Source organism: Cinclus cinclus, chromosome 9, assembly GCF_963662255.1.
Source record: "Cinclus cinclus chromosome 9, bCinCin1.1, whole genome shotgun sequence".
Classification (NCBI taxonomy): Eukaryota; Metazoa; Chordata; class Aves; order Passeriformes; family Cinclidae; genus Cinclus; species Cinclus cinclus.
Genome location: NC_085054.1, coordinates 27,250,267 through 27,273,435, shown reverse-complemented (window position 1 = coordinate 27,273,435; position 23,169 = coordinate 27,250,267). Strand labels below are relative to the sequence as shown.

Sequence of the window (23,169 nt, the reverse complement as noted above, 5' to 3'; positions counted from 1 at the left end):
AGGAAAAAAAACCCAAAATTGAACGGAACTCTTTCAAAAACTGACCATGAAAGTGCAATTAGATTTTAAGCAAACAATTAAAAAAACAGGAAAAAATTAAGATTCTTAGAAATCTGGGGAAGGGCTCCGAGAGCTGGAATAACAATTCTTGTATAGCCCCAGATCTCCATTAATTTTGAGACCAAAAATGAAGCAATAAATGGCCCAAAATCAAGCAATAAATGGCAAAAATGAAACCCGTGCCCCCATATTTTCAATGCAGAGGTCTCAATAAACAACATCAGCCTCCTTTGTATCAGACACCTGAAGTTGAGGACGGAGCAATATTTCAATAATTTGAATTATTCAGCCTGAGCTCCTGTGCAGGAGAATGTCAGAACTGTAGCAAGATTGCAAATTAAACCCATAAATTATGCTTTTGTGCCAAAGTAGTAATCACGTGGCTGTACTATTTTTAGAGCCTTGGAATTTTTTTCTCCAAGTGCCCCTTTTCCAACTGTTTATTGAATTACGTAGCTCTGCTCAGCAATTTCCCTGATGGAAATACACTTAAGGTATTAAAAAAATATATGAGAACAATAAAAATCAGCTCTTCAGGCACCTCCCCCCTTTATCTGGCATAAATGGAATAATATTGGAGAGTCTGCTACAAATCTGATTAATCTCTCCATTAGCAGATAATTAGTTACTAATTGAATGTACAAGTATTTGGTGAATTTGGCCCCACTATTTTATTTGAGTTTTCTCTGTTTTCTAAAAAACCAAAAAGGATGCAAAAGTTCAAGGGTATTAAGAAAAAAAAAAAAAGTGTTTTTAATTCTTTTAAATGCCAAATGTTTCCTTCTTGCTATAGCAGAGATTTATTAGTTATGAGTTTAATCATTTTAAAATCAATCTAAATGAAGATTTGTATACATGACCTTTCCTTCTCCAGCCCCTTTTTCCACTCACACTGCTCTGAGTCAGCTCTTTCCTGAATTCACCACCTGATTTAAAAAGATTCTGGCTCACCCTGCCATGAAAACATCACCTTTGTTTTGTTATTTAAAAACTTTGAAACCAGCAAGGCCCATGTAAAGTAATTGTTAATGTATTAATTGTTATTAATGTGTTAAAGTAATTGTTAATGTATTAATCAAGAGCAGGACAGGGGATTGAAATGAAAATGAAGAAATCCTGACCTTTTTCCTCATTAAGCATTAGACTGAAGGTGGGTCTGCTCATCTTGTTCACTCCAAGCTGGAAAACAATTAGTTAAAACACAAAATAAGCAAAAAAAAAAAAAAAAAAAAAAAAGAAAAGCGAGCAACACACCCCACTTAGGAGGTTAAAATTCCAATATTAAATGACTCTTAATTAAAAGTTTCTTAGGATAAATGATGAAATAACTATTTCCACTTCTTGTTTTGCACACGTTTCATTTCTATCAAAAATCACAGCATGTTAAAAATAATCTACTACTTAAGAAACTGCCAATGCATTGGGTTTTTTTTTGCAAAAATCAGTCTTACTCCATTTAATCTGAATTCTGGCAACACAGATGATCAAAATTCTTGCCTTTACATTCACTCCCCCCTCAAATTTAAAATAAATTTTGTGCTTCAGGAGTGTCTGGCTGCCCCAACCCCTTCACTCAGATTTACTTTTCAGCAAGCCAAGGTATTTTTAGCCCACTAAAAGGAGCAAAGTGCCTCAAAGTTGGTGTCTGTGTGTTTTGGGGGTGAATTCTTACATAATAATGATCAGATGTGTTCACACCATCACCTGAGCAAGGATAAATTTCCTTGTTCAATAAAGTGTGAGGAGAAGGAGCCTGGCTCCTGGAAAATGAAACAGTTGATTTTAGGATAAAACATTCCCTGCTTCAGAGCAGGTGAAACATTCCTTGGAGGGGACTTGCCATCCAAACACAACAAATTCATTTTGAATAATTTTCATTTCTAATGGATTTTAATGAATGCCACCACGGCAAGGTGGTACCTGGTGGTGATGCTCAGCTGTGCCCTGGCTTTGCTCTGAAAAACCTGATTTTCCTGCTTGAGAAATACCCCCAAAGCAGACAGAAAAAGTTTGATTCTCTTGAGAAGGAGCTAAACAAAAGGGTGAATCACAGTCAAGCTTGACAAGCGTAAGAGAATTCCACCAGCTCATCAAAGCAGGGAAAAGAAAAATGAGAGTAAGGCCCACAGGCACCCAGAAATTAAAACCACGTGGCCCTTAAAGGATGCAGCACATCCAAGAGCTGAGGAACAAAGCTCCAAAAAAGATAAGAGCCTGGAAAATGCACTGCTTCCATCCCAAACGAAGGACAACACATAACTTACAGCTCCAACAGTTCTTTATGCTCTGAATGTGCCCCAAAAATGGCTCTGGAATTGCCTAACGCAGATATCGAGGATGTGCTGCTCCAAAAAGTGAATTATTGGGGAAAATGTGGGCAAAGAAGCACTCAGGCAGCTCTTCATCAGCACATATTTAACATTTGTGCTGCGGGTATTTATTTATTTATTTCTCATGTTCCTCTGCACAGCTCCTGGACTCGGCCAACATCCAAAGGCTGCTGAACCCGAACTGCTATTTGAAATAAGAAACTCTGTTTGAAATCAGAGCTTTTCAAAGCATTTTATTTCAGAAAATAAAGGTCCTTCGGGTCATTTTTAGCGCACACCTTCAACTGAAAGGTGTTGTCGGGAATGGAAAAGGTTTGCAGGGAAATGAGGCAAATTTAATCCCGAATTTAAGGTGACAGAATTAAACTGAGGACGTGAACAAAGAGGGATCTCAGGAGAGCACAATGCTCAGCCCATGGCCGGTGGGGAAGGTCAGAATTACTGACATTTTCTCTGGAAGCTCCTCCTTGGTGTGTTTTTAAAAGTTCCCTGACAGTGATAGGTAAAATATCCCAGTTTTCCATCCATATTTGCAGTCACATACGAGGTAAAACGAAATTCCCTGGCCTGTTTTCTCTTTCCATCTCTCCTAAATTACACTTGGTGCAAGCTGAACTTGCTTTTTCGTTTTTATTTATTTTTTTTTTTAAATCTACAGAGCATCCCCCACCACTGCTTCGATAAAATCCCCTTATCTCTTTTTTCTGCCCATCCTACAGTGTTCCCTTTTTTCCTACAATAAACAAACCCAACACTTTCAGCTGTTCTTTAAGAGCCCTGATTTCTAAATCTGGCACGGGCTGGTTGCTCTGCTTTGCATTCCTCTGGCTAGTACCGATTTAAGTGAAATTTATTTATTAAAATTTAATCACCAGACATCAAAATTAATTTTAAAATAAAGAAAGAATAAATATTTTAATATTACTTTTTGTAATATTGGATTTGGCAGTATTGGTAGGTCCAGTATTGCAAAACACCTCCTGCCTTTGATCTCACCAAGAGCAAACACAACACACCAAGAAAATCAGGGATGTTTTTGAGGAATGAAGAGATTCCAATGGAAGGAGAATCCCAAAATGGTTGGAGGGACCTCAAAGCTCATCCCAGCTCACCCCCTGCCATGGGCAGGGCCACCTTCCACTATCCCAGGTTCCTCCAACCTGGCCTTGGACACTTCCAGGGATGAGGAAGCCACAACTTCTTTGGGAATCCTGTGCCAGGGCCTCGCCACCCTCACAGGGAAGAAGAGATTTACATCAAATCCCACCAAGGAATTTTGAAAGTTCTTGTGTCAGCTCTCCCTAATCAGGGACAGCTCTCAAAAAAAAAAAAAAAGGATTCCAAATGAGTTGTGACCATCAATGATTCCGTGGGAACGCTGCACACATCAGTTCAGAGGGGAACAGACAGAATTCCACATTTCCATGAAAATGTGTTCAAAATCCTTATTTTGATCCAACAAATATTGCACAGCCACTCCAGTGACTCACCAAGATGCCCAACACCACTGTAGATGTAACTTCATTTAAAAATAAAAACACACCACACACATTCCTTCAACTGGGCCACTTCAGATTAGGGATCTCTTCAGCCTTTTCTGGAGGGATTTAAAAAAGCTCTGGAGAAATCTTAAAGCTATGGAATTAGCCTGGTATTTATAGCTCCGTTTCCAAGCGTCTTCTTTGAGCTTCCCAGGACGTTCCTTCTCCCCATCTGCTGGTTGTTGACATGGTGTAACCTTGTATTTTGATCAGGAAAATCTATAAGAATAAGAGCATTTGATCTGATATTGCGCTGGAGAGGTCTGGCTCCATCTCCGGCAGCTCCACTTTGCTACTCCAACATCACCCAGGGCAGGAATGGTGCTGCAGATTTTCCAACAGAGAACTAGAGGTCTATTGTTCCATTATGTCAAAATATATTACTCCCAATTATGACTAATGCTCCATCTGAGTCACAGCAGCACAAAATGGTGGTTTTGGTTTTTTCCCCCCATTCAAATGCTGTGCTTCACATGCTGGCTGGATACAATCTCTTCAGCTGAGGTCAGGAAAGTTTTTTCCTTTGTTGTCTTATCAAAAAGTCCATGTTTGGGTGCACTGTCCACCTTCCACCAGACTGCTGAACTGTTTACTTTTCTACTTCAGCACCATCAAATGTTGAAGATCCCTGATCTTCTTTTTGTTTTTTTTAAAATGTCGCTTCAAATATTTTGTCTTAAAACTTCACCGCCACAGCGTAAAACTATCAAATAAAAAAAAAAAAAATCAAAAGTTTCCCAGCTCAATAAATACTCACCTACATTGCTTCTCATGGTCTTGCTTCAAGTTATCTTGGGGATCTTTTAGTCTTTTTAGAATTCCTTTGCACTTTGAGCTTTGCTTTAGACAGCCTCCTGTGGTGCTCTGGATGATGGGCTATGTCCATCGGGGCTGGCTCCTTGCCTCCCTCCACCCCTCATCTGAGGAACTCCTGCACCCCACTCACATCTGCTGAGATAATCACAGGATTTCAATTAAAACAGTGAGCCAAATGTTTTCATTCCGCTTTTCTTGATTGCTTTGTGAGTCCCTACACAATGACTTGGTAGTATGAACAAAGTAAAGATTTTCACTGGAACCGAAGGTGCCTTTTGAGTTGCTCTGATCCACACAAAAACCCTCCAGCTGAAGACAAAAAGCTGAGTTTTGGAGCTGTGATGCTGCAAAAGGCCTTGGTGAGGTAGAAAGTTCCACCAGCACCACTGATGAGCTATAAATGATGAGCTACAAATGAGTCTTGGCTCAGCCACGGGACATTGGTGAATCCCCAGATGGAACAGAAGCTGCTGGATCACGGAATCCCGGGATGGGTTGGGAGGGAAGGGACCTTGAAATCAGCAGGTTCCAGCTCCTGCCATGGGCAGGGACACCTTCCATGAGCCCAGGTTGCTTCAAGCCCCATCCAACCTTGCCTTGGCTCATTATTCCCTGACACCTGCTGGTCCTGGGCCATTTCTGTGCCTCCAGCACTGCTGGTCCTTCTGCTCCCTGCTGGAATCCCTCTGACCCCAAGAGGAGCCACCAGCCTGCCCAGGACCTGGAGACAATTAATTGGGTTCTTCCAGAGGTGAAATGGATTGGAGCTCATTAGGTTAAAGGCACATCCCAAAGTTAATAGGGCCTGTAAGCCCAGGATCAGAGAGCCTGAGGACCCAGCACAGGGCACAGCTGGACATCAAATTCTCAATAACTGGAGATTTCACGTTTCCCCCCGAACAAATCTTCAGTAAAACCAAATGCAACGTCAACGATTTTTTGAATCCTTTGGAAAATGGAAAGAGTTAGCTCTGATTTTGAAATCACCTCTTTGGAATCTCTCTTAAAGCCATTTATCACCACAGTGATGAAGGTCTGGGTTGTTGTTCAAACCTTCTCCTGTCACAGAAAACCCTAACAGAAAAGGGTAATGAAAAATTGCAGATCAGACAAACAAACAGGGTATAACACAACCCTGTGACAATAGAAGTCACCAAGTGCACTGGCTGTGAAACCAAATACAGCATTTCCCGTGATCACTGAAATATCTTCGTGAAGTTCAGGAGCAAAACCTGCAGTCTGGCTTCATTGATTTCATCAGTATCCCCAGTTTAACTGACTTTTCAATTGATCTTCCCAATTTAAGTGCAAAATTAGGGCCCAGCATTTTGTAAAAATGGGCATTAATGACTCTTGGTTGTCTCAAACTGCATTTACCAACCTGGCAGAGCCTTGCAGGAATTTTCTTTTTTCACATGCAAACTACTTAAAATAAAAATTATGAACTCTGTAAAGTTCTTCCCCAACCACTATGACTTTATAAATGACACCCTATAAATTATGAATACATATTTAGATTTTCTTAAGCACTGGGGCACTAGAACACTTCAGTGTTTAGGCTCTGTAGAGAGTTTACCTGTTTTTAACACCAAGCATCAACAAGGAACATTCAGACCAGAGATATTATTGAATATACAGATATTACTGAATGGAATTATTTCAAAATATGATCATTTTTTGCAGGTTATTCATATAATTATAATTTATCTTCACAGTAACAAAAGCAGACAGAAAGATGGTATAACCTACCCCTAAAGAATTTGCATAGAAATGTATTTTAGATCGTAATTCCACTATGGAGGTAACATTCCTAATATAAAATTATATATTAATGTTTAAACACACTGAAAGGTATTGATCAGAGACATTTTTATGAAGAATTCCCCATGAGCATATAATGCTAATCACAGCAACCACTGTAAATCTTTAATTTACTGAAAACAATTCCAATAGATGGATGAAAGAGCCCAAGAATAAAACCTAAAGTCATAGCAGGGCTTAAAAAATCTGGGTCACATGGCCAGAGCTAAGGACTGGAGGAGCAGCAGGGAAAGGAGCTTCCTCTAAAGGCCTCGAGAAATCAACAGCAAAGCATCATCAGAATTCATTTAAATGAACAATCTGATTTGGAATTTATCAAAATCAAATAGCAACAATAAAGGAATGATAAAATTATCTCTACTGAGCTTATGGATTTACACAGTGACTACAGAATTTGGGGTTTTTTTTTTTTTTTTTGATTCCATGCATATCCCTAAGAAGAAACTTCCCAAAAATTTGCAGGAATCCAGTGGTGACTTTATCTCTGGGGGAGACACATCTGTTTTTTCAGAGCTTTTTGCTGTCTCCTTCCTTTGTGAGCCTCCTATTTACATAACAAGTCTGTGCTAACAGATTAAAAAAAAAAAAAAAAAAATCCTGTCCCCATCTAATCTCTCCAGATACAAACAATATTCTTCCAACTACAGTATTTGGAGGATCTAAAATTAAAGATACTTTTTACGAGCAAACATAAAAAACACCAAAAACTGCTACTGTTGTAAGAGCAACAAACTGAACTTTTTAATTGTGTGCTGTCACGAATGAGTAAAAAAGAGGGTGGCAGTCAGCCAGTTCTCTTTTTACTTCAGCTGGGTTTTAAATGCATTTCTTCTAAATCAAACAACTTGATTATTGGCTGATCCTCAGGTTATTTTTCTTATTTACTCTGTGGCATAACTGAAAACCTCTCCTGCACATCCAGTTAATTCCAAATTGGAGCCATGAGCTCCGTGCTGGAAAATCACAGCAGCAGCTTTTGCTTGGGAGCATCCAGTTCTGTCTGATTTTCTTTACAGTAATTGTTATTTTTATTCTGTTAAGGGAAAAAAGTCGCACAAACTTACATTTATTAATTGCACTGTCTTTCATTTCAGAGAATTCAGAGAAGCCCAGACTGGTTTGGGTGGGAAGGGACCTTAAATCCCATCCCTTCCCAGCCCTGCCATGGGGACACCTCCCACCACTCAGGCTGTTGAGTTTTCCATGGCTTTGGGTTTTCAAAGACACAAGAGCAGCAGCTGTTGTTGTAAAGCTTTTTATTGCATGAATGTGTTAGACCTGAAGGCAAAGAGTTCAGAATATTAGATCTATGCTAAAGTATTTTAGAATCCTGACCAGAAGTAACATCAGCACTTGCAGCTTTCTTTTCTTTTTTTAATATTTTTTTTTTCTGTGTGGGTGTTATCTTAATACAGGGAATTTTTATTAATAAATCATTCAATCAGCTAAACCCACAAATTTTAAAAATTTTTTTCTACACCTATCAGAATTTAATTTTTAAAGTGCAAAAGTAGTGTCAGTTTTACATATAGTTTGATCTATTTATGCAAATAGTTTTATTTGTTTCATTTAGAAATGCAAGCAGTGTTTTGCCAGGTTTAGGGCTAAGTTGTTAAATTTTAAACTAAGCTTTATGGCTTTTTACTTTTTTAAGGCACTCAAAGTATATTTTTATTTATTTAAAACTACGTCTTACACTTTTATTTCATATTTATGTGGCTTGATATATTTTAATTTCTTTAAATTTAAATTTCTTTAAATACTCTTTATATACACCAACACCTGGCCTTGGACACTTCCAGGGAATGGGAATCCTCAACTCCCCTGGGCTGTATGAAAGAGAGAATTCACCTACCTGAAATCAGGAAGACTGGTGGGTGTAATCCTTTAGGATTTGGTGGTTCTCAGAACTCTTGGGAAGAATTAGAGAAGTGCTGTTTCTTCAAGTCTTTGTGGTTTTTTTGCCCGTTTTGTTGCAATAAAGCCTCTTCTTCCTGCAATAAAAAACATGTTGTACTAAAGGGAGATTTGCAGAAAGGCAAATTATTCCTGAATTCCCTCTGGAAGGATCTGTGTCTTCACTGTCCATGCACACAGAGCCAGCAGAATTAGAATTCCCTGCAGAATTAGAATTCCCTGCAGAAATAGAATTCCCAGGTAGGCTCCGGGTCTGGCTCTATCCTGCCCTGCTTTACACTTGGAGAGGATTTAGGGCTGTAGAAACAGAGCCCACACAGCTGGAGAATGGAGAAAAGGACTTGAAAGTGAGATATTCCTGAGAGCATCCACCACAAAACTTCAGAGAACCAAAATAGGAAAAAGACGCCCAGTTTTGCTTATTTATACACACGTCTCTTTTTATATACACTCACACACATGGACATTTCTATAAATTAATATAAACCCCCCCCAAAGTAGTTTAGAACCACTTAAAGTAGGTTATAGAGTTGCAAAATTTTTTTTTTTTTCCCAAATGCCTTGCAGATTTTCCCCCTAAACCCAGCAGAATTCTCTGACTTGAACGTGCGATGGCAAATCATGACCTGGGTCTAAGCACGGCCTTGTATTTCATTTTATTCCTATAAACCAACATAAAAAGTGGGTGAAAATACACATTATTATGCTTGAAGTGACCACAGGGCTCTCAGGATTTTCAGGTTTCCCCAACTGAGCCTCAACCTAGAAGGCCTGGCCTAAATCAGAGCTCTGCTGCCTCCTCAGCAGAAAACCTGCAAATCCTGGTGACACCAGATTTTTTCCTTATTGCTCCATTTTCCTGGAGTTTTGAGGGAATTCCCGAGGAGGGAGTTCCTGACGTGCAGTCCCCCAGTCTGTCAGAGGACACAGCTCCTTGCTCTGCTCCCTGTGTCCCTCCTGGATCAGCCCAGATTTGTGTATTTCTGCTGGATTAGTCTTAACCCAGATCTTCCCTAATCCCTGTGGCTGCAGGAATTCTTGGGCTGGAGCAGCAAGGAGTGGCACACGGACAGGAATGAGAAACTCCAAGTGGAAAGAGCAGCAGCCACTTGGAGAAATCCAGGATGTTTGCTCATTTTATTTCTGAGGCCAACAGCACCGAAAAATCTCTTCTGTGTCCATGGGAGCAACTCAGTGTATTTGTTGTTTAAATAAAAGTAATGATTATCTATTTACAGCTTCCTAATTCTAAATTTTAACTAAAGAACAAGGGAAATGTCTAAAAAAAAAATAAATCTGACTATTGGAAACAACAACGTTGCTTCCATCCTGATTAGAATTCCCATCTATTATCTGAGTATTTGCTAGACACGGTATCTGGAGAAAATGAAGTTAAAGCAGAACAGATGGCAGAAGAAAAAAGAAGAAGCAGCTATCCCACCTTCCAAGGCTACCTTTGCAGGAACATATGGCCTTTTCCTGGGCTTTTGTACCACAACAACTTGGCCAGACGAGCAGAACTTCCAAAAAAAAAAAAAAAAAAAAAAAAAAAGAACTGTAACTGCCTAACAACACCATGGACCACGTGAAAAACATGAAAGCTCAAAGAAATACCCAAAACTTAATTCAGAAATCAGCTGGAAGGCCAACAAAGTATCACATTTCCTTAAATTACATCGTTATAAATATAACACACTGATATATTTACATATATGTGTGTGATACATATATAAGGCTAATTTACTAGCACATTTACTTTACATTATATAGATATAAGTAACATTTTTCAAAGGTTTGGCAATGCTGTCATTTGAGTGGCTGTTGCTTTGAGCACGTAAGATGCAAGGAGGGATATTATCTATTTTTTTTTTTTTTTGGGTCTCCAGTTACAGGAAATAAAATTAAAAAAAAAAAAGGAGTTTGAATTTGCAAGAGGAAAAAAATCAGACATCAGTTTAGTCAGTATTTCAGTAGTATAAATCCTGAGCAGCTGATATCTCTGCCTGCAGCTTAGACATTCTCTGCATCTTGATGAAGTTCATACTCAAGATTTAGACCCACAAAGTCAGGAGAATAAAGGTCTCTCCAACAATCACACATCCCAATTTATTTGGGTTTTCTCAAAACATCTTAGAATTAAATGTGATGAATAATTTACAAATTATTTTCATTCATCTGTAACACAGCACTTTGAAAAGTTGATTTGTTTCCCTCAGCCCCTTTGCACACCTGGTGTACAAGCACTGCTGTTTTCTGGCTCACAATGGAAATGTAATCAACTTTTCTCCTTCACTGATCTTTAATTTAATATAGAGATAACTGAGAAACTGATGAAAGCTGAGAAGACAAACAAAGAATTTGAGGTCTGTATAATGCCAATTTGTCTTCTCGCCCACTTCTCCTAAACAAATGCTGCTAAAGGTACAAAAGAACGAGTTAGTAAAAAATTTAGTTGTTACTACTCCATACTTAAAAATAATTGATTTTTTTAAATCACAGCACCCCAGAACTTTTGGGTTGGAAGGGACCTTAAATCCCATCCAGTCCCATCTTCTTCCATGCTCAGGTTCTCTCTTTAGGTGTCACTATTTCAGCCTTATCACTTGAAATATAAATATACCCCCCAAAAAGTGAAGAGACATTTGGTAAAATAAACACATAAAACTAACATATAAAATGAAATAAAAGAAAAATAAAATAAAGTAGAACAGAATAGAATAGAATAGAATAGAATAGAATAGAATAGAATAGAATAGAATGGAATAGATAAATAAAATAAAATAAAATAAAATAAAAGAAAATAAAATAAAATAAAGAGGAGAGAGAAAGAATTGTCACATTTGTCTCCCACCCCAGTGCCCACTCTTTCCTCCTGCCCCTCGAGCTGCTCCTGTGCTTCCACACTGCTGGAACATTTCCTCCATAGCAAAGTTAACTCAACCCACCAGAACATCTTCATTTCTATCTCCTGACTCAGATTATTTCATGTAAATATATCTGTGCTGGCCCCAAGATCAGAGCTTTTTCCATTTCTCCACAATGCACACAGCTCTACCAGTACCTGGATAAGCAAACACAGGAGCACAAGGAGAAGAAAAGGATACCTGGACTTCCAGAGCAATCTCTTATCCCAAAATTCCAAAAGGAATTTCAAGCAGCAAGCACACCAACAGTTTATATTTTAGCCTCATGACACTTTATCATCACATAATAAAGGGTCTTATTTTAGCCATGACATTATGCCATTGTTTAAAATTAAATCCTCCCCAAAGAAAATAACATAAACTTAGCTAAACTGTGTTACTTCTCATTTAAAAATTCTTGGCACAAACCTCCATAACTGGCAAATCTTGATTATTTTAAACTCTCTTGCAGGGCAGATGCTGCCATGGGAGCAGAGAGGAGACTCCAGCAGACTCTGCTCTGGATTCAGGCTCAAAACTGAAATTATCCTGAAACTGGAAAGGCTGAGAAAAGTCAAAATGAATTTCCACAGAGAAGGAATTTCATTCCAGTTCCATCCCTGCCTGCTCTAGGCTGCCTCTGTCGTTGTCCCTCCACTTCCTCCAAGCAGTTCTTTCTAAGTGATGCAGCTAATTAGTACAACTAATTGTCCAATTCATTGATAAAAGTATCAGGAAGGTACTTGAGTAATCCCCAGGCACAGGGCTCCTAAAGCAGAACTCAGGTTCTGGAATTCTGATTCTATTCTCGCTAAGGTTAATGGATGGTTTCCCACTGAGTTTAATATAATTCACATTGGATCACTCCTGAGTCTATATTTATATAAAAATGCCCTACTGTTTCAACCTTCCATCTTATTTATTCAGGAATAAGACTCAACATTCTATAAAAAATTAGCCTAGGATTGAATGAGTTTTCAGGAAGCTTTGAGAGATTTTATAAAGCCTGGTTTTAAGGTGTTTCTAAGTAAATGGGACTAAATAATCAAATATTCTTCTGATTTTTAGAAATATGTATCACAACAGCATTATGGCCAAAGGTAAAGATGATTAATGAAAAATGCACCAAACGTCACTGGGGAAAAGCAAGGTAAAAACAAGGATTTAAAGGTGTCAACGTGTCTGGCAGCAATTCAACAACAGGAATAACTAAATTCCAGATTTTTACAGTTATTTTCTAAAGTATAAACGGAAGGATTTTCACATCAGCAGAGCACACAGAGGAAAAGGATCCAAGAACAAGACTTTCAGTAGCAGTCAGCAGACAGCATGGTTAAACCTAAATTTGCTTTTTTATTTCATATTTTATAGGAAGTTTTTTCTATGACTAAAACCCCCTCTCAAGCTAAAGAAACATCTAATATACAAGAACCTGAACAATTTTAATTGCTTTGCTTAAGTTAGCTTAAGAATTAAACAATATTAATTTTCAATAATTAAAATATAAGTGCAATAATATTACAGCCTTACAATTTTCTATGCTCTAACAACAGTGAATGGCAAAATGTCAATTTAATGACTGAATTCTTCCTCCTTCACAGAAACCACAATTAAAGTGTCCCAGTTCCTTCATTGTCAGCCTGTTTTTCACACTTTCTGGCTTCAGGCATAATAAAAGATGAAGTTTCTGACCCCTGAAGCTTTTGTTTCCTCTCCTGTACTTGCAAACTTCCCTAATTCAAAGATGTGGCAGGAAGGAGTTAATGGCAGATTCCAGATGAGAGGCTCCATCTCCCAAGGAGAGTTGGAGGCAGCAGTTCAGGGAGAAAAACTTGAAATTCCTCCAGAATTGCATCAGATTGGAACTGAGGGCCAATGAGAACCTGGGAGATGAGAAGATTTCTGCATCCATCACATTCCAGCAGGAATGGTGAGCTCAGAGTGAGGAGCCTGCAGCTTCCTGCAAAGTTGAGTTCAGCCTGGCAGCTCTGAGAGAACTCTTCCCAAAGTCTGGTGCGATGTGTAACAAGCTGGACGTGCCAGCTCCAGGGAGCTGCATGTGATCTGCCAGGACCTCCAGGGGCAGGAATGCCAGGGATGGCACTGGGAATGTCATCCAGGTATTGGGATCTGTTCTGGGGTCCGTGATCCACACCAGGAAAACAGAAATGCAACGTCCGGACACGGCCTCACCCAGCAACTTCCTCCTTACCTTACAACCCCTGTGAGCTGCTGCTCCTCCAATCAGCCTCTCCTGTAGTTCGGTATTTTTGGGCTCTATTTTTTTGTTGAGCAGATCCAAACCAAGCCAAATTTAAAGGATCTGAATGGTCCCATTCCCTTAAAAAAAGCTCAGGCCGAAAGCAATTCCATACACGAAGAACTCGGTTGGATTTTACAAGCACCTTTCAAGGGATGGCAGCGCTGTGCCAGGGCAGGAAACTTCCATCTGCTTTGTTGAAATGTGTGAATGTGCAAAAGTGGCCACCAAACCTAAACAAAACTGGGACTTAAAATAACCTCAAACTGGAATTCTACTTTTGCCCTCTCTTTGGATGAGTGTGATCCATGAGTGTGAGGGACAGGACCTTCTATTTGAGCAACCGAAGTGTTAGAGAGTGCCAACAAAACATGGTTTTGAACAGAAAGACAAAATGAAGCCATTCTGTAAATGGCACAAGAGCATAGAAGATGCCTATTTTAGCTCCTGCTCAGTTGCAGGGAACAGATGGAAACATTTAGTTTGGACAACAAGAATTATTCCTTGATAATTCAGTACTTCTCCCTAATATCAAGATAGTCTGAAAATCAGTAAGAGCATCTTCAATTTCCCACGGACTGAGATCTGAGCACGTATTGGGGCTCTAACATCATTAGTGAGCAGATTTTACATCAGTTGAGTTTCCTGCTCCACGGCACCATCCAAAGCTTTTAGCAGCCTCCTAACAGATATGCTATATGACAATAATAATTTTTAAAAAATATTCTGCATTAGCAGCTTCAAATAACAGTGCCCAGGTCTTTCCTCAACTTGCAGGTAACAGTTAAGTGGTACTAAGTGGAAGGACTGAATTAGTAAATCTCAAGTAGGGTTACAAAGAGTCAACACAAGGCAGATACAGGCTCCTGAATTATTTATTTTCTGAACTATAAACATGTCCTCTGCTAAACCACCAGAATTAAGAATCTACTCATGCAGGCAGATATGCTCATTTTGCATACGAGGGCTTCACTACAAAGCGGCGCAGATTTCCTCAAGGTAAGAATTTATCCTAAAACACACGTGACAATGTCTTAAATGGACACATCAAGTAATTCTGGCTTTTAGTGCTGCAGGTCAGCCCAACTGAGCACACGATGGTGAACACAGGAGGGCAAAAAAAGTCTGTTGTTCAGCACCTTCAAATATTTGAGGCAGCAGATAAAAATGAGCAGCTTAAACCAAGGTTTTTCCTTAACAGGCTTTTGGTTTATTTATCCAAAGAAACATTAAATACAGAAAATGTGAAATAACACTGTATTCTCATTATTCTTCAAATTACCATCAAGGGCTGTTACTGTACCTATTTACCAAAATATATTAGTGCTTCTCCCCACTTGATGTAACCACGTTATTTTGTGGCAGAATTAATGTGACAGCACAAACAACCCTTCTGCTTTATTAATTGAATTAATTGTCTTGGTTCAAACCCCAAACCCACAACAAGCTCCAGTTTGTTACAACCACACCCTGAATGGCAGCCTGGGCTTTGAGAAAAAAGTCTCAAAGCTGCAAAGAAAAAAATGTAGGAAGGAATTCCTGGCTGGGAGAGTGGTGAGGCCCTGGAATGGATTTCCCAGAGCAGCTGTGGCTGCCCCTGGATCCCTGGAAGTGTCCAAGGCCAGGCTGGATGGAGCTTGGAGCAGCCTGGGATAGTGGGAGGTGTCCCGGCCATGGCAGGGATGGAATGGGACCAACTTTAAGGTTCCCCCAGCCCAGACCATCCAGTGATTCCACGAATTTCTGTACAATTCTGTACAATTTCTGTACCTCTGGATGTGTTCTGCCAGTAAGTTTGATAAAAATCCATTTTTGTTGCACATTTTCCAGATGCTCTTTCTGAATACAGAAGACATAAAACCAATAAAGAGGAAAAAATCTTGTTTTAACATTTACTTTCAAATTTTTTGTGTGATCAGCAGCAGGAGATGATTTGGGAAGGACCATGGATGTAACCAGGGGTGTGGAGTCATCCTGAGGAACAGACCCAACACACCTTAAGAGCAGTGATTTTCTCTGCCCAAAATGATTGCAGACACAGGCAGCGACTTGAGAGATGATTTTGGAGAAGCTGAGCCAAACTGAAAAGTCTCTTCACACAGAATTGAAAATTGTTTTAAAAAATTTCCCACTCTTCAAGAGTAACACTCTAAAAAACTTAATCCATGAAGCTTTTTGGAACTACAGCAAGATAATTTAACACGCTGTGCTGCTCTGAAGTTAAGGTCACACATTCTGCCATCATGTTGCGCATGAATTTTGATTTCCCTCAGCATTATGGTAGTTGACATTCATGGAATCATCTCAGGTTAAGGCAAACGGTGAAATGTTGCATCAGGTTGTATTTTAATAACTGGAATTGAGGATTTCAGGTATTTTGTACTATTGCAAAGGCAACATGTGTACATTTACATGCAGTGATTGCTGTATCCAAGGAAAAGCCATTCAGTGATTTACAGCCACAGCACTCAAGCACAATTAACAGCTTTGAAACCCACCAATTTGATTTTCCCCCCTTCCTTTCTTGCTTTTAGCTGGCACTAGCACAAGGAGTTCTGGCATAGACAGTTTTCAGTTTGTACACATTTCAAACCAGTGTGGATTTCCTGGGACAGATGATTTAGAATTGCCACGTTCCCTTTAAACTGAGCAGGATTTGCAGTAGTACAAGATTTCCCGGATTTTGAAATGTTGGGCTTCCAGCACTCAAAGCAAGGCTCATTTTCTCTTTCCATTAAAAAGTGACTTTTTCTTTCTCAAACCACTGGAAGGTCCAACAGGGCCAGTGTGTCTTTTTTCCTCACTTTAAATTTAATAAAGGACCAGAGATAGGACTTAACTCCAGGCTTAGTTTTTGTCCTTTGCAAGGGGAAAAAAAGGAACAGGTTTCCCATTTATTTCTGGTGTAACATCAATACAATTTAACATACTCTTCTATTTGTTAGGTTAAAAGTGATATTGCTGCTCAGGTGCATCCCAAGAGATGCCAGAGTGCCTTCTGGAATGTTAATTGTGAGGTTATCAGCTGCTGAACTCCTTTCTGGAAGTGTTCTCTGGAATACTGCAAATCCTGGTGTTTTTAATCACCGAGTTTTCCCAGACTGATTCCCTCAGGGATGACTCCTCCTGGATAAACACCTGTTAGAAGCCTTGGCATCTTCCCTGCGATGGGCTGGGATGGAATTCCCAGAGAGGCCTGGGATCCCCGGATCCCTGCGAGTGCCCAAGGATGGGCTTGGAGCTGTCTGGGGTAGTGGAAGATATCCCCGGCCATGGAATGGGATGAGCTTTAAGGCCCTTTCCAACCCAAAGCATTGCATGATTCCATGATAATCTGGGATGTGAAGCTTTGGGAATCACTGCCCACGGCCTGCCGGTGTCCGTGGTGAAAGCACACATTGGTGTCCTGCTCCCCAAATATCCAAACTGAACTTCCCACTGAAGGTGGGGAAACCTCCTGGGGAGCCACCAGGGCACCAGCACAGCTCAGGGTGACTCCAAGGGAATTAAGGGACACGAGAGAAGCTCTGCTCCCACCTCCCAAATCCCTAAAGCTGTTTTTGGACTGGTTCTGGTGAGCCACTGAAACAACAACAGCTGAAGAGACAGCCTGGTTCCTGCAAAGGTCTGGCCAAAGGCTTTCAATCCAGTACTCCTGTCAGAATCCATCCAGAGGTACCATATGTGACACCTACTGAAAGCTGTTAAAAAATTAAATCACCCTAATTAGGCAGCCCTCCCATTCTTTATTAGGTGCTTAGGAAACTTCAAGGGGAAAAAGCATCCAGGCCCTGGAGATTAAGCTTTGCATCTGAAACCACACCAAGACCACGCCTCTGGGTGAAAAGGAGATAAAATGCAAGTTTTTCTAATGTTCAAAGGGTGCCTTGAAGGTGTCACAGGTTTTCAGCTACTTTAGTGCATTTTCTTTAGAAGCACAGATCAGCTTTTTGGTTTATTGTACTATTTTGCTTTCTAGTCTTGAAAGCATCAACTCAGCATTCTGAGCTTTCAGCTTTCAGAAATATTCTGTTTTCTTTTACTGTCAGGCCTTGAGCTGCTGTGGAAAAGGACAAACTCAAGATCCATTTGGACAAATCCAGATGTGCCACAGGTTGTCTCACCACTCACTTTTGCAGTGAAACCAAACCCTGAATTTAGTAATTTATTGAATTTAAATCATCTAGTTGCAAATGCTACACCAAGATCTACTGATAGAAGAACTCACGTTTATTTTCTCTAGATCTTCACAGGAAAAGCTCACCAGAAACATCTTCAATACTTCCCCAAAATATTTGTTTTTACCTTTTATCTGAGCTATAGAATCATGGAAATGAACAACAGGGATGGCTTCAGCATTGACAGTGTTTCTAGATGAGTTCAAGGACAGGTCAGAAGAAATTTAACTGGTTTGGAATCCCTGTCCTAGAGCTCATCTTGCAAAACCTGACACAGAGTTACTTAAATGTCTGAAAAGCAGAAGGGTCAGGTTTTTGGAATGAGAGGCCTTTCCAGAAGGCAGGAATGGAACACTGAAATTCAGGATTGGAATACTGGAATTCAGGCATTACAGAGATGTGTTTGTGATGTGATTCGGGCATGTAACTGAAATGCTTTTTCAGCTCTGCCATCAAGAGTCAGGATTCCAGGATTCAGCAATTCCAGCTGGACAAACCTCAGTATGTCTGCTTTAAAATCACCTTTTTATCATCACTAAATCACATTTAGGTCACTGCTAGAACATGTAACTCAATCCTAGATTCATATTTTATAAATTTCTATTTCTACCTAAACAAATAATTCACTGGTGCATCACTCCAGCAGATCTTTTGTATGTTGTGGTTTGGGGTTTTTCCCCTCCCTTTCCAGTGAATACTTCCCATTATTGTAAATATTCCATGAACTTGAATCTAAGCTAAAATTTACTCTAAGGAGCACAGCCCTGCTATTCCAACAAGGAAGGAAGAGTCTGTAATGCTTGCAACCTCTCTTTGCCCCCCTTCCCTTCATCCCACTTTTCAGGTTCACTTCCCAGGCTGAGGGGCTAAACTGCTTTCAGCTCCTTACATCCTTCTGGATTTAGGGATTGATCACAGAGGAGGAAGCCAGACCTTTCTTTCCTTCCAGCCAGAAATGTAATCCCCCTGACCTGAACCCAAAAATCACTCACGGTTTGAGCTCTTCCTCCAGGATTTCTCCACAGTGGGAGAGGACAGGCTGTGGTGGAATTCTGTCAGTCCATACCTGGAGTGCAGGCTCTGAATACACAGCAATGCCATTTTATCCATCTTACTTGGGACAGCACACGCCCTTACCTTAACAAATGTTTCAGCCTCTGAAAAAAACTCTCTGTTGAAAATCTACCACATTGTGTCTATCAGTAATTTAGGGGATAAAAAAAACCAAGGCACATCAGGAGTGCAGCTGCAAACACAGCACTTTACGGAACAAATTTATGCCACAGAGCCAGAGCAGGAGGACACTGGGCTGTGCTCCTTAGCTCCCTGCTTGGGAGATCATTTCCACACAAATGCCTTGCACAAACTTTTCCCAGCTGGCATCGTTTTTCCTTTTTGCAGGAAATGCAAAAGGCTGAAGCACGAGCACAAGGAATAATGGACTGCAACAATAACAAGCAAAAATACAGTAAGGAAGGATTTAATACGTATAAAACACTGAGATATTTTCTGTATCTCAGTCCACATCACGGAATGGTTAAAGTTGGAAAATATTTGCAAGCTCATCCAGATGAGAGGTAGAGGAGTAATTTTACATGGAATGCAATTTGTTACTATTCTGGGTAATTAATATGGAAACAGTTTTCTAGGTGCTGTGGTGAGCTCAGTGTCAGTCCAGGCTCCGAAAGGCGATCAGGGAGCTGTGATCAGGGGCCATGGAAGGTGATAGCCTGGGAGCTGTGGGAAGGCTGGGAACACTCACTGGGCTGTCTCCTGGCCTGTGGCCCCTTCAATTCCTACATTCCCAGAAGGGATGGGCCTGGAAGCTCAGCCATTCCCATCCCTGCCATGGCAGGGACACCTTCCACCATCCCAGGCTGCTCCAAACCCTGTCCAGCCTGGCCTGGGACACTGCCAGGGATCCAGGGGCAGCCACAGCTGCTCTGGGAATTCCTTGCCAATATCCCATCCATCCCTGTGTGCTGTCCCTCTCCCGCTCTCCTGGAGCCCCTTTAGGAACTGGAAAGTGAGCCCAGAGCCTTTCCTTACTCTGCCTTGGATGCCTAGAAAAGAGGGACCAGTCTGGGGCAGGAGATGAAATCCTGTAGGGAGCAGCCCCGGAGATGTCTCACAACCACACAAACCATTCCCAGTGAGGATCCCACTGCCACCTTCACTCCAGGAGTTTTCCCAACAACTACTCCTGGTTTGAAAGCATCTTCTGATGGATCGGCCACATTCCCATCTTCACAGAAGTACTCAAATGTAATTTGGGCATGAAACAAGAGCTCTCAGGGTGTGTTTTTTCAGGGGACAGGAGTGTGACTGCCACCTCCTGCTCCAGTCTCATCAGTGTGTCCTTATCCCTGTGCCTGCAGCTGCAGCCAGGCCGGTCCTTCGGAATTAGAAACCATCTTTAACTGGAATTTCGGCTCCACATTACTGCAGCCCAAATCAAAACTATTCATGGAGAACGTGTAATTTTGTATTTTAAATGTGTTTAGATGGGACCATCACGATAATGTGAGGGCACTGGCCCTCCTGCAGAAACATCTGTGTCAAAGCAGGGACTCGTCCCCTTCTGTGGGTCTATTTTTAAAAGCTTGAAATGTATTTTAGATTTTTAGATCATCAAGGAAATGCAATTTAAGACAAATCAGAAAAATCAGTTTCATGTATGGACTAGTTCATAACCATAATTTCCACTGAAAAGGCATTCGAAAAAAAGCCTCTTAAGTACCAAGAGAAAAACCAATGGAATTATGGAAAAAGATCTGGTAGGAACCCTCAGATTTCGTACCCTGATGCTCAGGAAGGTACCCCTAGCTCACCTTTAAATCCTCACAATCTTCTTTTCCAAGAGGAGAAACTGTAAAAGAGCTGGATTTTACAGAACAGGGCTACCCACAGCCTTAACAATACTCCTGACAGATGGAAAAATCAGACAAAAATTGATAATATGGCTTTATTTTTTAAGTAGCATCACCTGAATCAGGGATTTGCTAACTTCCTTCACTGGAAGATGAAAGTTTTGTAGTTTCCAGTGAGTTTTGAAATGCCCTTTTCAGCGTCACTTTTTTCTTTCTCTCCCATCACCAGTTCCCAACAACTGTCTTCCAAGGATCACAACCAAGTGAATAAATATTCACCTGATCCAGGAACGTGCATATCATTTTGATACAACACTCAGAGGCAGTTTACTCAGCTTTGTTGGTTTTTTTTTTTTTTTTTTTTTTTTTTTTTTTCCCCAGAATGATAGCAGGAATGGTGCAAAGAACCCCAGTGAAGGCTGTGTGTGATGGGGATATACTGAATTCCACACTCTGAGAATACAATTTCTGCTGAAAGCTGCTCCATGAGAACTTCATTGAACACAAAGAGGATCCTCCAGTCAGAACACCCACGTGTCAGACTATTCCCGAGTGCCATTGTGCCTCCTGTCACCTGCTCATTTCCCTGCAGGATCTGTCCCCTGCAAATGCCACTCAAATGCTGAAATTGTGCTGCAGATAAAAACAAAACTTAAGGAAATTAAAGAAAAAAAATCTATAGGCCTGAACCAACATAAATGTCTGCACTGGCAAAGGTATAAAACTTCCAAATAAAAATTAGCAGCATAAAAAATGGTGTTGGAATTATCTAGAGGAGGTTAAACATACATTATGATACCTCTAATATTCATGATTTTCCTCTGTTGCCTTTTATTGAAGGGGCACCTGTGGCCTGCTGTTCCCTTGTTGGGACAGGAATTAAACAAGAATTCACTCCTGGAGCTGCTTCCCCATGAACAATTTATTACCAAATCCCACAAAGACTGACCAGTGAACACTCCCATTTATGTGGTAGAGAAACAAGAGGATTTTGTTTCCTAACATCTAAACAATGAGCACCTCAAACGGATTCCTGCTCCCATGGAAAATTCACTGGGATCTGCACCCTAAGGAGTTTTAGTTCCTGGATTAAGGACTGATCAAAAAAGGAGATATTTTAACTTTTGGTGAATTTTTAAACACAAACTTTAGTTCATCTTCCCTTTTCCTAAACCCAGCAGCTCCTGCCCCCACTCTCAGAATGGCCCCAATAAACTGAGGGTGGACTTGGGTTGGGTTAATGGTTGGACTCTGTGACCTCAGAGGCTTTTTCCAACCCAAATGATTCCATGATTCTGTGATGAAACCTCAAAGAAAGGGGATGAATCCTTTCAAGTGATCCAAACTTAATTTGGGAGGCTGAGCCAAAGCCAAGTGTGGCAATTATCGACCTGCCTTGGTGAGAATCTTTACCTCTCAGGAATATGGTAAAAAATAAAAATAACCCTTTTTGTGTTCAGCTCTGCAAAGGAAGAGAAGCTCTTTTCTTTAGAAACTTGGTGGGTTTGATTTTAAAAGCATCCCTGGTTTTAATTTTCAAGCATTTCCCTAGACTGGGTTCTTTCTAGGAAAAGGCCAGTTGAGAATCTCTAAAATGATAATGCCTTCCTTAAGCATTTCAATGCATTTTTCACCATGATAGTGGCCCTCCAAGGATGTGAACTGATAGGAAGGGGAAAAGAAAACAAAACTGAAGCCCAAAATGAAAAAAAGAATCCCTTCACAACGTTTCAGGCCACCTCCATGTAAAAAACTCATCTTTTATTAGGTTTTTGTTAACAGCTACATTTAAATTTGCTGCCCTTGAGCTTCCTTTTTTTTTTTTTTCTGTTCAGAAGGGATTATTAAAACAAAGATCAATGATCTGAGTTTGGTAATTCAATGGAAAAGAATAATTTGGTTTATCCTAAGTACTACACCATACAGTCTTCTTTTAAATATTATTTATAATTAGTAAATAATGACAGGAGCTCTTATCTGCTCTTTTAAACCAGTAGCCCTTTCAGCAAAAAGATGTGGCTTTTACTTCACAGAAATTTCGTGTGATATTTCAGGAGAACCTATGGATATGTACCATTTTCTAAGACCACAGACTGAAATAATCCAAGCCACCAACATTTTCTGGAGATATCCCAAAACTTTCTGGAGGTATCCAGGTTCCTGTGGTTGTAGGAAGCCAATATTTGCTATGAGAAATTAACTATTAAAAAATTTAACTTCAACAATTTTGTTATTTTGTTATGAATTTTGAAGAGACAGGCACTGCAGGATTAAAAAGTTGTGCATTACTGAAACATTTAACTTTGAAATTATAACTAAATCCCTGAGCTTGATTAACACTTGGTTACAATAAAAGAAGTGTTGAGAACATTTCCTTTTGTTCAGGGTGCCTGCTGCTCCAATTTTTCAAAATGAAAAGCCTTTGTAGTTGGTTTTATTTACAATATCTGCGTAAGGAAAAATTCAAAACGCC

At 40.1% G+C, this 23,169-nt stretch overlaps 1 protein-coding gene across 4 annotated transcripts in view; it reads right to left on the bottom strand.

The window, feature by feature from the left end:
• MBD5 (methyl-CpG binding domain protein 5) overlaps nucleotides 1-23,169 on the bottom strand; it is a 107,860-nt gene that overhangs the window by 39,504 nt on the left and 45,187 nt on the right. Inside the window, exons 3-5 of one of the 4 annotated variants that reach the window (XM_062498038.1) lie at nucleotides 8,424-8,562; nucleotides 4,689-4,879; nucleotides 1,182-1,239 (exon numbers count right to left, since the gene is read on the bottom strand). The gene's annotated coding sequence lies outside the window, so the exon portion shown is untranslated. Of the gene's footprint in view, nucleotides 1-1,181; nucleotides 1,620-4,688; nucleotides 4,880-8,423; nucleotides 8,563-23,169 lie in introns of those variants that run through there. The other 3 variants (XM_062498037.1, XM_062498039.1, XM_062498040.1) reach the window with 3 other exon arrangements.